Source organism: Eucyclogobius newberryi, unplaced genomic scaffold (assembly GCF_026437365.1).
Source record: "Eucyclogobius newberryi isolate DKJ021-1_F unplaced genomic scaffold, fEucNew1.0.hap1 SCAF_86, whole genome shotgun sequence".
NCBI lineage: Eukaryota > Metazoa > Chordata > Actinopteri > Gobiiformes > Gobiidae > Eucyclogobius > Eucyclogobius newberryi.
In genome coordinates this window covers 305,688-320,519 of record NW_027316528.1, presented here as the reverse complement: position 1 = coordinate 320,519, position 14,832 = coordinate 305,688, and the positions used below count along the sequence as shown (strand labels likewise).

The window sequence follows — 14,832 nt, the reverse complement described above, 5'->3', positions numbered from 1 at the left end:
TGACCGAGCAAGTGGCGTGAAGGTACTCTTCACGAAAAGACAGTGTTTGATATAAAAAAGGCCGTTTTGACCTGGAACATTTCGCTCATGGCCATACCACCCTGGACCAGCCCGATCTCGTCTGATCTCGGAAGCCAAGCAGGGTTGGGCCTGGTTAGTACTTGGATGGGAGACCGCCTGGGAATACCAGGTGCTGTGAGCATTTTCACACTTTTTCACCTGTCAAAAAAAAAAAAAAAAAAAAAAAAGAAGTTTTTCATTGAGATATCCCAATTTTGACCTAGCAAGTGGCGTGAAGGTACTCTTCACGAAAAGACAGTGTTTGATATAAAAAAGGCCGTTTTGACCTTGAACATTTCGCTCATGGCCATACCACCCTGGACCAGCCCGATCTCGTCTGATCTCGGAAGCCAAGCAGGGTTGGGCCTGGTTAGTACTTGGATGGGAGACCGCCTGGGAATACCAGGTGCTGTGAGCATTTTCACACTTTTTCACCTGTCAAAAAAAAAAAAAAAAAAAAAAAAGAAGTTTTTCATTGAGATATCCCACTTTTGACCGAGCAAGTGGCGTGAAGGTACTCTTCACGAAAAGACAGTGTTTGATATAAAAAAGGCCGTTTTGACCTGGAACATTTCGCTCATGGCCATACCACCCTGGACCAGCCCGATCTCGTCCGATCTCGGAAGCCAAGCAGGGTTGGGCCTGGTTAGTACTTGGATGGGAGACCGCCTGGGAATACCAGGTGCTGTGAGCATTTTCACACTTTTTCACCTGTCAAAAAAAAAAAAAAAAAGACGTTTTTCATTGAGATATCCCACTTTTGACCGAGCAAGTGGCGTGAAGGTACTCTTCACGAAAAGACAGTGTTTGATATAAAAAAGGCCGTTTTGACCTGGAACATTTCGCTCATGGCCATACCACCCTGGACCAGCCCCATCTCGTCTGATCTCGGAAGCCAAGCAGGGTTGGGCCTGGTTGGTACTTGGATGGGAGACCGCCTGGGAATACCAGGTGCTGTGAGCATTTTCACACTTTTTCACCTGTCAAAAAAAAAAAAAAAAAAGAAGTTTTTCATTGAGATATCCCAATTTTGACCGAGCAAGTGGCGTGAAGGTACTCTTCACGAAAAGACAGTGTTTGATATAAAAAAGGCCGTTTTGACCTGGAACATTTCGCTCACGGCCATACCACCCTGGACCAGCCCGATCTCGTCTGATCTCGGAAGCCAAGCAGGGTTGGGCCTGGTTAGTACTTGGATGGGAGACCGCCTGGGAATACCAGGTGCTGTGAGCATTTTCACACTTTTTCACCTGTCAAAAAAAAAAAAAAAAAAGAAGTTTTTCATTGAGATATCCCAATTTTGACCGAGCAAGTGGCGTGAAGGTACTCTTCACGAAAAGACAGTGTTTGATATAAAAAAAGGCCGTTTTGACCTGGAACATTTCGCTCACGGCCATACCACCCTGGACCAGCCCCATCTCGTCTGATCTCGGAAGCCAAGCAGGGTTGGGCCTGGTTGGTACTTGGATGGGAGACCGCCTGGGAATACCAGGTGCTGTGAGCATTTTCACACTTTTTCACCTGTCAAAAAAAAAAAAAAAAAAGAAGTTTTTCATTGAGATATCCCAATTTTGACCGAGCAAGTGGCGTGAAGGTACTCTTCACGAAAAGACAGTGTTTGATATAAAAAAGGCCGTTTTGACCTGGAACATTTCGCTCACGGCCATACCACCCTGGACCAGCCCGATCTCGTCTGATCTCGGAAGCCAAGCAGGGTTGGGCCTGGTTAGTACTTGGATGGGAGACCGCCTGGGAATACCAGGTGCTGTGAGCATTTTCACACTTTTTCACCTGTCAAAAAAAAAAAAAAAAAAGAAGTTTTTCATTGAGATATCCCAATTTTGACCGAGCAAGTGGCGTGAAGGTACTCTTCACGAAAAGACAGTGTTTGATATAAAAAAGGCCGTTTTGACCTTGAACATTTCGCTCACGGCCATACCACCCTGGACCAGCCCGATCTCGTCTGATCTCGGAAGCCAAGCAGGGTTGGGCCTGGTTAGTACTTGGATGGGAGACCGCCTGGGAATACCAGGTGCTGTGAGCATTTTCACACTTTTTCACCTGTCAAAAAAAAAAAAAAAAAAAAAAAGAAGTTTTTCATTGAGATATCCCACTTTTGACCGAGCAAGTGGCGTGAAGGTACTCTTCACAAAAAGACAGTGTTTGATATAAAAAAGGCCGTTTTGACCTGGAACATTTCGCTCATGGCCATACCACCCTGGACCAGCCCGATCTCGTCTGATCTCGGAAGCCAAGCAGGGTTGGGCCTGGTTAGTACTTGGATGGGAGACCGCCTGGGAATACCAGGTGCTGTGAGCATTTTCACACTTTTTCACCTGTCAAAAAAAAAAAAAAAAAAGAAGTTTTTCATTGAGATATCCCAATTTTGACCGAGCAAGTGGCGTGAAGGTACTCTTCACGAAAAGACAGTGTTTGATATAAAAAAAGGCCGTTTTGACCTGGAACATTTCGCTCACGGCCATACCACCCTGGACCAGCCCCATCTCGTCTGATCTCGGAAGCCAAGCAGGGTTGGGCCTGGTTGGTACTTGGATGGGAGACCGCCTGGGAATACCAGGTGCTGTGAGCATTTTCACACTTTTTCACCTGTCAAAAAAAAAAAAAAAAAAGAAGTTTTTCATTGAGATATCCCAATTTTGACCGAGCAAGTGGCGTGAAGGTACTCTTCACGAAAAGACAGTGTTTGATATAAAAAAGGCCGTTTTGACCTGGAACATTTCGCTCACGGCCATACCACCCTGGACCAGCCCGATCTCGTCTGATCTCGGAAGCCAAGCAGGGTTGGGCCTGGTTAGTACTTGGATGGGAGACCGCCTGGGAATACCAGGTGCTGTGAGCATTTTCACACTTTTTCACCTGTCAAAAAAAAAAAAAAAAAAGAAGTTTTTCATTGAGATATCCCAATTTTGACCGAGCAAGTGGCGTGAAGGTACTCTTCACGAAAAGACAGTGTTTGATATAAAAAAGGCCGTTTTGACCTTGAACATTTCGCTCACGGCCATACCACCCTGGACCAGCCCGATCTCGTCTGATCTCGGAAGCCAAGCAGGGTTGGGCCTGGTTAGTACTTGGATGGGAGACCGCCTGGGAATACCAGGTGCTGTGAGCATTTTCACACTTTTTCACCTGTCAAAAAAAAAAAAAAAAAAAAAAAAGAAGTTTTTCATTGAGATATCCCACTTTTGACCGAGCAAGTGGCGTGAAGGTACTCTTCACAAAAAGACAGTGTTTGATATAAAAAAGGCCGTTTTGACCTGGAACATTTCGCTCATGGCCATACCACCCTGGACCAGCCCGATCTCGTCCGATCTCGGAAGCCAAGCAGGGTTGGGCCTGGTTAGTACTTGGATGGGAGACCGCCTGGGAATACCAGGTGCTGTGAGCATTTTCACACTTTTTCACCTGTCAAAAAAAAAAAAAAAAAAGAAGTTTTTCATTGAGATATCCCAATTTTGACCGAGCAAGTGGCGTGAAGGTACTCTTCACGAAAAGACAGTGTTTGATATAAAAAAAGGCCGTTTTGACCTGGAACATTTCGCTCACGGCCATACCACCCTGGACCAGCCCCATCTCGTCTGATCTCGGAAGCCAAGCAGGGTTGGGCCTGGTTGGTACTTGGATGGGAGACCGCCTGGGAATACCAGGTGCTGTGAGCATTTTCACACTTTTTCACCTGTCAAAAAAAAAAAAAAAAAAGAAGTTTTTCATTGAGATATCCCAATTTTGACCGAGCAAGTGGCGTGAAGGTACTCTTCACGAAAAGACAGTGTTTGATATAAAAAAGGCCGTTTTGACCTGGAACATTTCGCTCACGGCCATACCACCCTGGACCAGCCCGATCTCGTCTGATCTCGGAAGCCAAGCAGGGTTGGGCCTGGTTAGTACTTGGATGGGAGACCGCCTGGGAATACCAGGTGCTGTGAGCATTTTCACACTTTTTCACCTGTCAAAAAAAAAAAAAAAAAAGAAGTTTTTCATTGAGATATCCCAATTTTGACCGAGCAAGTGGCGTGAAGGTACTCTTCACGAAAAGACAGTGTTTGATATAAAAAAGGCCGTTTTGACCTTGAACATTTCGCTCACGGCCATACCACCCTGGACCAGCCCGATCTCGTCTGATCTCGGAAGCCAAGCAGGGTTGGGCCTGGTTAGTACTTGGATGGGAGACCGCCTGGGAATACCAGGTGCTGTGAGCATTTTCACACTTTTTCACCTGTCAAAAAAAAAAAAAAAAAAAAAAAAGAAGTTTTTCATTGAGATATCCCACTTTTGACCGAGCAAGTGGCGTGAAGGTACTCTTCACAAAAAGACAGTGTTTGATATAAAAAAGGCCGTTTTGACCTGGAACATTTCGCTCATGGCCATACCACCCTGGACCAGCCCGATCTCGTCCGATCTCGGAAGCCAAGCAGGGTTGGGCCTGGTTAGTACTTGGATGGGAGACCGCCTGGGAATACCAGGTGCTGTGAGCATTTTCACACTTTTTCACCTGTCAAAAAAAAAAAAAAAAAAGAAGTTTTTCATTGAGATATCCCAATTTTGACCGAGCAAGTGGCGTGAAGGTACTCTTCACGAAAAGACAGTGTTTGATATAAAAAAGGCCGTTTTGACCTGGAACATTTCGCTCATGGCCATACCACCCTGGACCAGCCCGATCTCGTCTGATCTCGGAAGCCAAGCAGGGTTGGGCCTGGTTAGTACTTGGATGGGAGACCGCCTGGGAATACCAGGTGCTGTGAGCATTTTCACACTTTTTCACCTGTCAAAAAAAAAAAAAAAAAAAAAAAAGAAGTTTTTCATTGAGATATCCCAATTTTGACCGAGCAAGTGGCGTGAAGGTACTCTTCACGAAAAGACAGTGTTTGATATAAAAAAAGGCCGTTTTGACCTGGAACATTTCGCTCATGGCCATACCACCCTGGACCAGCCCCATCTCGTCTGATCTCGGAAGCCAAGCAGGGTTGGGCCTGGTTGGTACTTGGATGGGAGACCGCCTGGGAATACCAGGTGCTGTGAGCATTTTCACACTTTTTCACCTGTCAAAAAAAAAAAAAAAAAAAAAAAAGAAGTTTTTCATTGAGATATCCCAATTTTGACCTAGCAAGTGGCGTGAAGGTACTCTTCACAAAAAGACAGTGTTTGATATAAAAAAGGCCGTTTTGACCTGGAACATTTCGCTCACGGCCATACCACCCTGGACCAGCCCGATCTCGTCTGATCTCGGAAGCCAAGCAGGGTTGGGCCTGGTTAGTACTTGGATGGGAGACCGCCTGGGAATACCAGGTGCTGTGAGCATTTTCACACTTTTTCACCTGTCAAAAAAAAAAAAAAAAAAGAAGTTTTTCATTGAGATATCCCAATTTTGACCGAGCAAGTGGCGTGAAGGTACTCTTCACGAAAAGACAGTGTTTGATATAAAAAAGGCCGTTTTGACCTGGAACATTTCGCTCACGGCCATACCACCCTGGACCAGCCCCATCTCGTCTGATCTCGGAAGCCAAGCAGGGTTGGGCCTGGTTGGTACTTGGATGGGAGACCGCCTGGGAATACCAGGTGCTGTGAGCATTTTCACACTTTTTCACCTGTCAAAAAAAAAAAAAAAAAAGAAGTTTTTCATTGAGATATCCCAATTTTGACCGAGCAAGTGGCGTGAAGGTACTCTTCACGAAAAGACAGTGTTTGATATAAAAAAGGCCGTTTTGACCTGGAACATTTCGCTCATGGCCATACCACCCTGGACCAGCCCCATCTCGTCTGATCTCGGAAGCCAAGCAGGGTTGGGCCTGGTTGGTACTTGGATGGGAGACCGCCTGGGAATACCAGGTGCTGTGAGCATTTTCACACTTTTTCACCTGTCAAAAAAAAAAAAAAAAAAGAAGTTTTTCATTGAGATATCCCACTTTTGACCGAGCAAGTGGCGTGAAGGTACTCTTCACAAAAAGACAGTGTTTGATATAAAAAAGGCCGTTTTGACCTGGAACATTTCGCTCATGGCCATACCACCCTGGACCAGCCCCATCTCGTCTGATCTCGGAAGCCAAGCAGGGTTGGGCCTGGTTGGTACTTGGATGGGAGACCGCCTGGGAATACCAGGTGCTGTGAGCATTTTCACACTTTTTCACCTGTCAAAAAAAAAAAAAAAGAAGTTTTTCATTGAGATATCCCAATTTTGACCGAGCAAGTGGCGTGAAGGTACTCTTCACGAAAAGACAGTGTTTGATATAAAAAAGGCCGTTTTGACCTGGAACATTTCGCTCACGGCCATACCACCCTGGACCAGCCCGATCTCGTCTGATCTCGGAAGCCAAGCAGGGTTGGGCCTGGTTAGTACTTGGATGGGAGACCGCCTGGGAATACCAGGTGCTGTGAGCATTTTCACACTTTTTCACCTGTCAAAAAAAAAAAAAAAAAAGAAGTTTTTCATTGAGATATCCCAATTTTGACCGAGCAAGTGGCGTGAAGGTACTCTTCACGAAAAGACAGAGTTTGATATAAAAAAGGCCGTTTTGACCTGGAACATTTCGCTCATGGCCATACCACCCTGGACCAGCCCGATCTCGTCTGATCTCGGAAGCCAAGCAGGGTTGGGCCTGGTTAGTACTTGGATGGGAGACCGCCTGGGAATACCAGGTGCTGTGAGCATTTTCACACTTTTTCACCTGTCAAAAAAAAAAAAAAAAAAAAAAAAGAAGTTTTTCATTGAGATATCCCACTTTTGACCGAGCAAGTGGCGTGAAGGTACTCTTCACAAAAAGACAGTGTTTGATATAAAAAAGGCCGTTTTGACCTGGAACATTTCGCTCACGGCCATACCACCCTGGACCCGCCCCTTTGCAATCAGTGCAGGTGCGTGCAATTTGTGGTGTGCTGCATGGTCTGGAGCTGGGGGTTTTGGGAGTTTTTTTTGAGTTTTTAATCGTTATTTTGGTCATTTTCATTTACTTTTTTCAGTTCTTTTGTTTGTTCCCCTCCCAGTAAACTTACTGGGAGGTGGATTTTTTGTTTTTTGTGAGCATGGCTCAAAGGACGGACAACACGGCATCGGACACTGGAATGGACACGACAAAGGCAAGACAAAGTTTGAAAGAATCTGTAAATAATAGAAAGAACGAAGAAAGAAGAATGAAATTTATGAAAGAACTCACTGTGGTGTTGGAGTTGACGGAGGGAGCACAAATCACGCCACTAGCTTTTTTGAAATCGACTCAGGAGGTGTGCGGCTCCATAGTAGCGTGCAGACTCATCTCGAAGGACAAATATGAAGTAACCGTCAGTACCACCAAAGCGAAGGAGCGGCTCCTGGACGGGTACTGCATTGGAGGAGTCAGGGTTCACGCCCGTGACATCTCGGTGGATGAGCTGGTCGTGTCCTTCATGGGGCTGCCGGCTTATATCGAGGACGAGGAGATCCTGGCCAAGCTCTACGCCTGGGGGGTCTCTGCGGTCTCCGAGGTGAGGAGGAGAATGTGGCCGGGGACGAACGTGGCGGACGGCACCAGGTTTGTACGGGTAAGGTTCACGGACACGGTGCAGTCCTTACCGTATTCTGTCAGGTTTGACACCGCGGGGGGCCCCGAGTACTTCAGGGTAATACACGACAGGCAGGTGCGGGTGTGTAGGGGGTGTCTCCAGCCTGGCCATATTCTGAGGGAGTGCCCTGACTTTCTGTGCCGCAACTGCGGGAGCCAGGGGCATTACGCGCGCGAGTGCGTCGCGCAGCGGGCCCCGAAGTGCAGAGAGTGCCGCATGTTCCGCCACTTATGTCCGTGTGGTGCGGGTGACAGAGAGGAGGACAGAGGGGAGGACAGAGGGGAGGACAGGGAGGACGCCATTGGAGGAGAGAGCAGTGACGTGGCCCAGAACGTGCCCGCAACTGCTCTCTCCGAAGTAGAGGAGTTTTTGGAGGAGGAGGCTGTGGAGGAGTCAGGGGAGCCAGAGGTGTCTGGCTCCTCTTGCTCCTCTGACTCCTCAGACGAGGAGGCGTCCGTCGCACTGGAGATGGTGCTCGGCTCAGCGCTGGCGTCTGGGAAGGTGGGAGCAGGACAAACTGCTCCTCCTGACCAGAGGGAGGGGACTCGTGAGGGTCCAACTCCTAAGCCCGTGGAGGAAGAGGCTGAACCCGGGAGGAGGATGGGTGCGGGACAGGCCCCGCATCTTACCTCCAAAGGGGGGGACATCACCACAGGGCTGGGTGATGATCCCAAGCTCCAGTCGGACGGTGGTAAGAGGGGACAGGTGGAGAAGAAGGATAAGAAAGGGGCAAGACGCAGGAAGCAGGTGGCAGGAGACGGAGAGGGCGCTGCTGCTGAGAGCGGCTCTGCCTCCTCCGTTCCAACCACTTCAAAAGCGCCAGCAGAAAGCTCCATCAACCCACCATCCTCCACACGCAGCTCTGCCCCACGAGGTGAGCTCGAGACTGTTTTTAATGATGACTTCATGGATTTCTCCACCCGTGAAGTCAGAAAAAGAGTGTGGCAGTCGGATGCGACGGGCGCCAAAAAGAAGTCTAAATAAAAGATGGGTTACATCCTCCAAGGTCTCCTCTTAATGGCGTTCTCCTTGTCCTCTTGGAACGCAGGCGGCCTGCGGAGCCCAGTGCGGATGCAGAGCGCGTTACACTTTTCCAAGTGGGACGTGCTCTGCATCCAAGAAACGCACTGGGATGTCAGCCACGCGCAACAAGTGCGGAGCATGGGAGTAGGCTCTGTATTTTGGGCCCTGGGCACGGCGTGCTCGCGCGGTGTGGCCACGGTGGTGAGGCCTGGTGTCTTAGGCCAACCCACCCTGGTACACGCCGACCCAGAGGGCTCCTTCCTGGTCCTGGACTTCACGGACACAGTGAAGTTCAGACTAATTAACATCTACGCCCCGAACGATGATGGTCTGAGGAGGCAATTCTTCAAAAAAATATTTCGCTTTGCGAACGACAATACAATCATAATCGGTGACTTTAATACAACACTTTGCAAGACAGACATCGGCATTAACAACTCTTTTAAAAACAGCACTGCCAGGACAGCCCTGTTGGAAGAAGCCGCCAGCAGGAACCTGACGGAGGTGTGGCGGTTCGTCCACCCCTTCCTGAAGGATTTCTCCAGGCGGCAGGTCGTCCAGGGCGTCCTGAAGCAGTCCCGCATTGACCTCTGTTTTGCCTCCTCAGACCTGGCACAGAGAGTCAGTGGTGCTTCCTACAAGTGGTCAGGCTTGAGTGATCACTCCACTTTAGATATTTATTTTGGGTTAGTTTCATCACCGAGGAATGGAGGACTGTGGGTCCTAAACAGCTCCATCCTCGGTGATGAAACTTTTTGTAGGAAAATGGACTTTTTGTTTGATGTATTTGACATGGAGCTGGAGCTGATCGACAGCGTGGTCGATTGGTGGCCGACGGCAAAAACACGCATTAAAAAGCTCTGTGTCAATTACAGCAAACACAAGGCGTGGCTGTCGACCAGGAGGGAGACCGCTCTCCGCCAGCGCCTGCAGGTCCTGGACCAGGGCGCAGCTTCCACCACTGGCCCTGTGGATCCAGAGTACCTGGTGGTGCGCGCTGAGCTGGAGCAGCTGGAGGTAAGTAGGTGTCAGGGTGCAATTTTGAGGGCAAAAGCCAGACACACAGTCGAAGGAGAACGCTCGACAGCGTTCTTCTTCGGCTGTGAGAAGGTTACACAGGGAAAGATGCACATAGATAAGTTGATAGATAAGACAGGTAAGATTGTTTCCGAGGTAAGTGAGGTTTTAGAGACAGCGCAGGATTTCTATAGTAGGCTTTTTAGTTCAGACGGAGTGGCAGAGCAGGCTTTAGACCAGGCTGTAGGTGCTCTGGAGCGCACACTGAGCAGGGAGGATAGGGAGCTGTGCGACGCGCCTCTGTCTCTCATGGAGATAGAGGCTGCAGTCAAGAGTTTAAATACAGGGAAAAGCCCCGGAGAGGACGGACTAACCTGTGAGTTTTTCAAGCGTTTCGCTTCCAGGTTAGCTCCGATCCTACTCCTATTATATCAGGATTTTGAGAGTGAGAGTAGAGTTGGCGATGGTTTTGCGATGAGTGTCGTCACTCTGCTTTTTAAGAAGGGCGACAGGAGCAGCCTCGCCAACTACAGGCCCATTAGCCTTTTGAACGTAGACTATAAAATTTTAGCAAAGGTATTAGCAGGTAGGTTAAAGCGTGTGATTGGATCCGTCATACACCCCTCGCAGGCCTACAGCGTCCCCGGGAGGGACATCTCAGACACAGTTTTGTCTCTGAGATATCTCCTTCGGCAGATGCACGCGACCGGTGGTATTCACGTTAGTGTAGACTTTAACAAGGCGTTCGACAGAGTTGAGCATTCGTTCCTCTGGACTGTATTAGGTAAGTTAGGTTTCGGCGAACGGTTTGTTAATTGGCTACAGCTCATCTATTCCTTTGCGGTCAGTAAGGTCAAAGTCAACGGGTTTCTAACTGACTCTTTCCCCTTAAAAAGATCAGTCAGGCAGGGCTGTCCCCTCTCGTCGCTCCTCTACAGCATCGCCGCTGAGCCTTTGGCGGCCATGTTGAGGGCGGACGCGGCGGTGAGGGGACTGACCACGCCTGCGGGTAGGGAAGTCAAAATTTTTCAGTACGCAGATGACACGAATCTGATCCTCCGAGACGTGGAGAGCCTGAACGCCTCTCTCCACGTGCTCAATGTTTACGGCCTCGCTTCAGGGGCCAAAATCAATTTCGATAAAACCACGGTTAAATTTTGCGGCAGCGTCACGCCTGTTCCTCTCCCTGTCCAGCTCCGGGAGGCCGGGGACTCCTACAAGGTCCTCGGCGTCCCCCTGGGCAGAGACGAGGAGGCGTGTCGTACTGCACTTTGGTCGCCTTTGTGCGAGAAAATTACAGCGCGCTTGAATTTTTGGAGACGTCGTAATCTGACATTAAAAGGTAAAGTCTTAGTTGTAAATTCTTTGTGCATGTCCATGTTGAACCATGCACTCTCCGTGTACGGCCTGCCGGGGGTCTATGCTAACAAATTAAGGTTAGTGATAAACCACTTTTTGTGGAATCGTGAGAGGGGCTTTATTGCACATAAGGTTATGATAGGTGAGTACGATCAGGGAGGTTTAAAGTTAGCAGATTTAGAGTTAAGGAAGAAGGCCTTCAGGCTGAAAACAATTCGGAAATTTCTAGACGTTGAGGTAGATGCTCCATGGAAGGATTATATAGGTGAGTTTGTTAATAGTCTAGGTAAGTTTGGTGTTTATAATTTGTGTTTGTTGCCCCCTGTTTCGGTCCTGGAGGGCCTCCCCCCCTTCGAGAGGGAACTCTTGGAGGCGTGGAGGACTTTCAGGCCCCTGACTGTGGCGGTTCCAGACAGCGGTGAGGGTCTCGCGCACATGCCCCTCCGTCATAACCCTGACTTGCTCTCCGCTCCCCCCGGGAAGCGCGAGTGCATGATCAGTGGGGCGATGGAGGAGGCTGGGCTGGAATATGTAGGTAAGGTATTTGACGTGAAAGGTAATTTTAGTGTAGATTACATAGGGAAGTGTTTTAGGTTAGCAGGTAAAGTGTTTAGGAAAAAGTATATTAGTGGTATGGTAAGTATTTTTAACAGGAATCTGGTCAGGCATTGGGGAAGCACTTTGGGCCAAATGGGGAGCACGACAGGTAAGTTGAATTTTAATGTATTTGTTAGCACGGGGAGGTTTAGGATTTTCACAGACCTACCCACCCGCATCCTGTATCAGTTGTTGTTGCCGGGAGTGCTCAGGCGTCCCGCCTCGGAACACAAATGGTCATTAACATTCCCCGCACGCACCATCGCAACCATCTGGGCCAACATCTTTAATTGGTACACCCCACATAACGTAGGTCATTTTGACTTCAGATTTAGACACAGGATCGTCTTTACATCCGCAGCACTGCACGCATTTCTTCCCGACAGCTACGCTGCGGACTGCCCCGTGTGCCACGGACACCCCGAGACCCTGGAGCACATGCTGTACACCTGCCCGGCCGTCCGCCCGTTCTGGTCCCGACTGCAGGACCTCCTCGCTCGGAGGCTGTCCTGGAGGCTCCCACCGCCGGCGGCCCTAGGAGGGGACGACCAGGAGCCCTGGCTCCTCCTCTTTGGTCCCGGACAGAGTCGCTCTGGAGCCAACACCCATCTCGCCCGACTAACCCTCTCCATAGCCCGGTACACATTATATCTCAACAGGAACATCCATCTCCGTGACAATAAAACAGCAGCACCCTGGCCCATCTTCAAAGGACTCTTGGCCGCACACCTCCGACACCTCCACATGGCAGCAGAGCACCGGTTCATCACCCACCTCGTCCCCCACAACACCCTGATCCACCTCACACCCTCTGGAAACCTGGACATCCTCTTCTGACCCCGGCATCACCCCCCCCAACCACGGCATCACCCCCCATCACTGAAGAATGTTTGGAGAATGATTGTGTGTTTGATTTTCTGTAATTTTTTGTCTCGTCTCCCCTTGCCCTTGTGTATCCCATTCCCTTGCCCTTGTGTGTCATGTATGTCTGTACATTCATGTAAATATATGTAAATACTTGTTTTAAGATGTTTTTGATAATAAAAGATAAAAAAAAAAAAAAAAGACCAGCCCGATCTCGTCTGATCTCGGAAGCCAAGCGGGGTTGGGCCTGGTTGGTACTTGGATGGGAGACCGCCTGGGAATACCAGGTGCTGTGAGCATTTTCACACTTTTTCACCTGTCAAAAAAAAAAAAAAAAAAGAAGTTTTTCATTGAGATATCCCAATTTTGACCGAGCAAGTGGCGTGAAGGTACTCTTCACGAAAAGACAGTGTTTGATATAAAAAAGGCCGTTTTGACCTGGAACATTTCGCTCACGGCCATACCACCCTGGACCAGCCCGATCTCGTCTGATCTCGGAAGCCAAGCAGGGTTGGGCCTGGTTAGTACTTGGATGGGAGACCGCCTGGGAATACCAGGTGCTGTGAGCATTTTCACACTTTTTCACCTGTCAAAAAAAAAAAAAAAAAAAGAAGTTTTTCATTGAGATATCCCAATTTTGACCGAGCAAGTGGCGTGAAGGTACTCTTCACGAAAAGACAGTGTTTGATATAAAAAAGGCCGTTTTGACCTGGAACATTTCGCTCACGGCCATACCACCCTGGACCAGCCCGATCTCGTCTGATCTCGGAAGCCAAGCAGGGTTGGGCCTGGTTAGTACTTGGATGGGAGACCGCCTGGGAATACCAGGTGCTGTGAGCATTTTCACACTTTTTCACCTGTCAAAAAAAAAAAAAAAAAAGAAGTTTTTCATTGAGATATCCCAATTTTGACCGAGCAAGTGGCGTGAAGGTACTCTTCACGAAAAGACAGTGTTTGATATAAAAAAGGCCGTTTTGACCTGGAACATTTCGCTCACGGCCATACCACCCTGGACCCGCCCCTTTGCAATCAGTGCAGGTGCGTGCAATTTGTGGTGTGCTGCATGGTCTGGAGCTGGAGGTTTGGGAGTTTTTTTTGAGTTTTTAATCGTTATTTTGGTCATTTTCATTTACTTTTTTCAGTTCTTTTGTTTGTTCCCCTCCCAGTAAACTTACTGGGAGGTGGATTTTTTGTTTTTTGTGAGCATGGCTCAAAGGACGGACAACACGGCATCGGACACTGGAATGGACATGACAAAGGCAAGACAAAGTTTGAAAGAATCTGTAAATAATAGAAAGAACGAAGAAAGAAGAATGAAATTTATGAAAGAACTCACTGTGGTGTTGGAGTTGACGGAGGGAGCACAAATCACGCCACTAGCTTTTTTGAAATCGACTCAGGAGGTGTGCGGCTCCATAGTAGCGTGCAGACTCATCTCGAAGGACAAATATGAAGTAACCGTCAGTACCACTAAAGCGAAGGAGCGGCTCCTGGACGGGTACTGCATTGGAGGAGTCAGGGTTCACGCCCGTGACATCTCGGTGGATGAGCTGGTCGTGTCCTTCATGGGGCTGCCGGCTTATATCGAGGACGAGGAGATCCTGGCCAAGCTCTACGCCTGGGGGGTCTCTGCGGTCTCCGAGGTGAGGAGGAGAATGTGGCCGGGGACGAACGTGGCGGACGGCACCAGGTTTGTACGGGTAAGGTTCACGGACACGGTGCAGTCCTTACCGTATTCTGTCAGGTTTGACACCGCGGGGGGCCCCGAGTACTTCAGGGTAATACACGACAGGCAGGTGCGGGTGTGTAGGGGGTGTCTCCAGCCTGGCCATATTCTGAGGGAGTGCCCTGACTTTCTGTGCCGCAACTGCGGGAGCCAGGGGCATTACGCGCGCGAGTGCGTCGCGCAGCGGGCCCCGAAGTGCAGAGAGTGCCGCATGTTCCGCCACTTATGTCCGTGTGGTGCGGGTGACAGAGAGGAGGACAGAGGGGAGGACAGAGGGGAGGACAGGGAGGACGCCATTGGAGGAGAGAGCAGTGACGTGGCCCAGAACGTGCCCGCAACTGCTCTCTCCGAAGTAGAGGAGTTTTTGGAGGAGGAGGCTGTGGAGGAGTCAGGGGAGCCAGAGGTGTCTGGCTCCTCTTGCTCCTCTGACTCCTCAGACGAGGAGGCGTCCGTCGCACTGGAGATGGTGCTCGGCTCAGCGCTGGCGTCTGGGAAGGTGGGAGCAGGACAAACTGCTCCTCCTGACCAGAGGGAGGGGACTCGTGAGGGTCCAACTCCTAAGCCCGTGGAGGAAGAGGCTGAACCCGGGAGGAGGATGGGTGCGGGACAGGCCCCGCATCTTACCTCCAAAGGGG

At 49.4% G+C, this 14,832-nt stretch overlaps 23 non-coding genes and 4 pseudogenes across 23 annotated transcripts; all 27 read left to right on the top strand.

Annotated features, from left to right (window-relative positions):
* Positions 1-83: 83 nt before the first annotated feature.
* Positions 84-202, top strand: LOC140352859 (5S ribosomal RNA). Its single transcript, XR_011925762.1, has one exon. It is a non-coding gene; the product is annotated as a 5S ribosomal RNA (ribosomal RNA).
* A 157-nt stretch (positions 203-359) lies between these two features.
* On the top strand, positions 360-478 carry LOC140352858 (5S ribosomal RNA). The gene has a single exon (XR_011925761.1). It is a non-coding gene; the product is annotated as a 5S ribosomal RNA (ribosomal RNA).
* A 157-nt stretch (positions 479-635) lies between these two features.
* Positions 636-754, top strand: LOC140352837 (5S ribosomal RNA). Its single transcript, XR_011925741.1, has one exon. It is a non-coding gene; the product is annotated as a 5S ribosomal RNA (ribosomal RNA).
* Positions 755-904: 150 nt separating this feature from the next.
* LOC140352466 (5S ribosomal RNA) lies at positions 905-1,023 on the top strand (annotated as a pseudogene).
* A 151-nt stretch (positions 1,024-1,174) lies between these two features.
* Positions 1,175-1,293, top strand: LOC140352738 (5S ribosomal RNA). Its single transcript, XR_011925646.1, has one exon. It is a non-coding gene; the product is annotated as a 5S ribosomal RNA (ribosomal RNA).
* Positions 1,294-1,445: 152 nt separating this feature from the next.
* LOC140352946 (5S ribosomal RNA) lies at positions 1,446-1,564 on the top strand. Its single transcript, XR_011925844.1, has one exon. It is a non-coding gene; the product is annotated as a 5S ribosomal RNA (ribosomal RNA).
* A 151-nt stretch (positions 1,565-1,715) lies between these two features.
* LOC140352737 (5S ribosomal RNA) lies at positions 1,716-1,834 on the top strand. Its single transcript, XR_011925645.1, has one exon. It is a non-coding gene; the product is annotated as a 5S ribosomal RNA (ribosomal RNA).
* Positions 1,835-1,985: 151 nt separating this feature from the next.
* On the top strand, positions 1,986-2,104 carry LOC140352736 (5S ribosomal RNA). The gene has a single exon (XR_011925644.1). It is a non-coding gene; the product is annotated as a 5S ribosomal RNA (ribosomal RNA).
* A 156-nt stretch (positions 2,105-2,260) lies between these two features.
* LOC140352856 (5S ribosomal RNA) lies at positions 2,261-2,379 on the top strand. Its single transcript, XR_011925759.1, has one exon. It is a non-coding gene; the product is annotated as a 5S ribosomal RNA (ribosomal RNA).
* Positions 2,380-2,531: 152 nt separating this feature from the next.
* LOC140352945 (5S ribosomal RNA) lies at positions 2,532-2,650 on the top strand. The gene has a single exon (XR_011925843.1). It is a non-coding gene; the product is annotated as a 5S ribosomal RNA (ribosomal RNA).
* Positions 2,651-2,801: 151 nt separating this feature from the next.
* On the top strand, positions 2,802-2,920 carry LOC140352735 (5S ribosomal RNA). The gene has a single exon (XR_011925643.1). It is a non-coding gene; the product is annotated as a 5S ribosomal RNA (ribosomal RNA).
* A 151-nt stretch (positions 2,921-3,071) lies between these two features.
* LOC140352734 (5S ribosomal RNA) lies at positions 3,072-3,190 on the top strand. Its single transcript, XR_011925642.1, has one exon. It is a non-coding gene; the product is annotated as a 5S ribosomal RNA (ribosomal RNA).
* A 157-nt stretch (positions 3,191-3,347) lies between these two features.
* Positions 3,348-3,466, top strand: LOC140352836 (5S ribosomal RNA). The gene has a single exon (XR_011925740.1). It is a non-coding gene; the product is annotated as a 5S ribosomal RNA (ribosomal RNA).
* Positions 3,467-3,618: 152 nt separating this feature from the next.
* On the top strand, positions 3,619-3,737 carry LOC140352944 (5S ribosomal RNA). The gene has a single exon (XR_011925842.1). It is a non-coding gene; the product is annotated as a 5S ribosomal RNA (ribosomal RNA).
* A 151-nt stretch (positions 3,738-3,888) lies between these two features.
* LOC140352733 (5S ribosomal RNA) lies at positions 3,889-4,007 on the top strand. The gene has a single exon (XR_011925641.1). It is a non-coding gene; the product is annotated as a 5S ribosomal RNA (ribosomal RNA).
* A 151-nt stretch (positions 4,008-4,158) lies between these two features.
* Positions 4,159-4,277, top strand: LOC140352732 (5S ribosomal RNA). The gene has a single exon (XR_011925640.1). It is a non-coding gene; the product is annotated as a 5S ribosomal RNA (ribosomal RNA).
* A 157-nt stretch (positions 4,278-4,434) lies between these two features.
* On the top strand, positions 4,435-4,553 carry LOC140352835 (5S ribosomal RNA). The gene has a single exon (XR_011925739.1). It is a non-coding gene; the product is annotated as a 5S ribosomal RNA (ribosomal RNA).
* Positions 4,554-4,704: 151 nt separating this feature from the next.
* LOC140352855 (5S ribosomal RNA) lies at positions 4,705-4,823 on the top strand. Its single transcript, XR_011925758.1, has one exon. It is a non-coding gene; the product is annotated as a 5S ribosomal RNA (ribosomal RNA).
* A 158-nt stretch (positions 4,824-4,981) lies between these two features.
* Positions 4,982-5,100, top strand: LOC140352465 (5S ribosomal RNA; annotated as a pseudogene).
* A 157-nt stretch (positions 5,101-5,257) lies between these two features.
* On the top strand, positions 5,258-5,376 carry LOC140352731 (5S ribosomal RNA). Its single transcript, XR_011925639.1, has one exon. It is a non-coding gene; the product is annotated as a 5S ribosomal RNA (ribosomal RNA).
* Positions 5,377-5,527: 151 nt separating this feature from the next.
* LOC140352943 (5S ribosomal RNA) lies at positions 5,528-5,646 on the top strand. Its single transcript, XR_011925841.1, has one exon. It is a non-coding gene; the product is annotated as a 5S ribosomal RNA (ribosomal RNA).
* A 151-nt stretch (positions 5,647-5,797) lies between these two features.
* On the top strand, positions 5,798-5,916 carry LOC140352464 (5S ribosomal RNA; annotated as a pseudogene).
* Positions 5,917-6,067: 151 nt separating this feature from the next.
* On the top strand, positions 6,068-6,186 carry LOC140352463 (5S ribosomal RNA; annotated as a pseudogene).
* Positions 6,187-6,334: 148 nt separating this feature from the next.
* Positions 6,335-6,453, top strand: LOC140352729 (5S ribosomal RNA). Its single transcript, XR_011925637.1, has one exon. It is a non-coding gene; the product is annotated as a 5S ribosomal RNA (ribosomal RNA).
* Positions 6,454-6,604: 151 nt separating this feature from the next.
* LOC140352854 (5S ribosomal RNA) lies at positions 6,605-6,723 on the top strand. The gene has a single exon (XR_011925757.1). It is a non-coding gene; the product is annotated as a 5S ribosomal RNA (ribosomal RNA).
* A 6,198-nt stretch (positions 6,724-12,921) lies between these two features.
* LOC140352728 (5S ribosomal RNA) lies at positions 12,922-13,040 on the top strand. Its single transcript, XR_011925636.1, has one exon. It is a non-coding gene; the product is annotated as a 5S ribosomal RNA (ribosomal RNA).
* Positions 13,041-13,192: 152 nt separating this feature from the next.
* Positions 13,193-13,311, top strand: LOC140352727 (5S ribosomal RNA). The gene has a single exon (XR_011925635.1). It is a non-coding gene; the product is annotated as a 5S ribosomal RNA (ribosomal RNA).
* Positions 13,312-14,832: the final 1,521 nt, after the last annotated feature.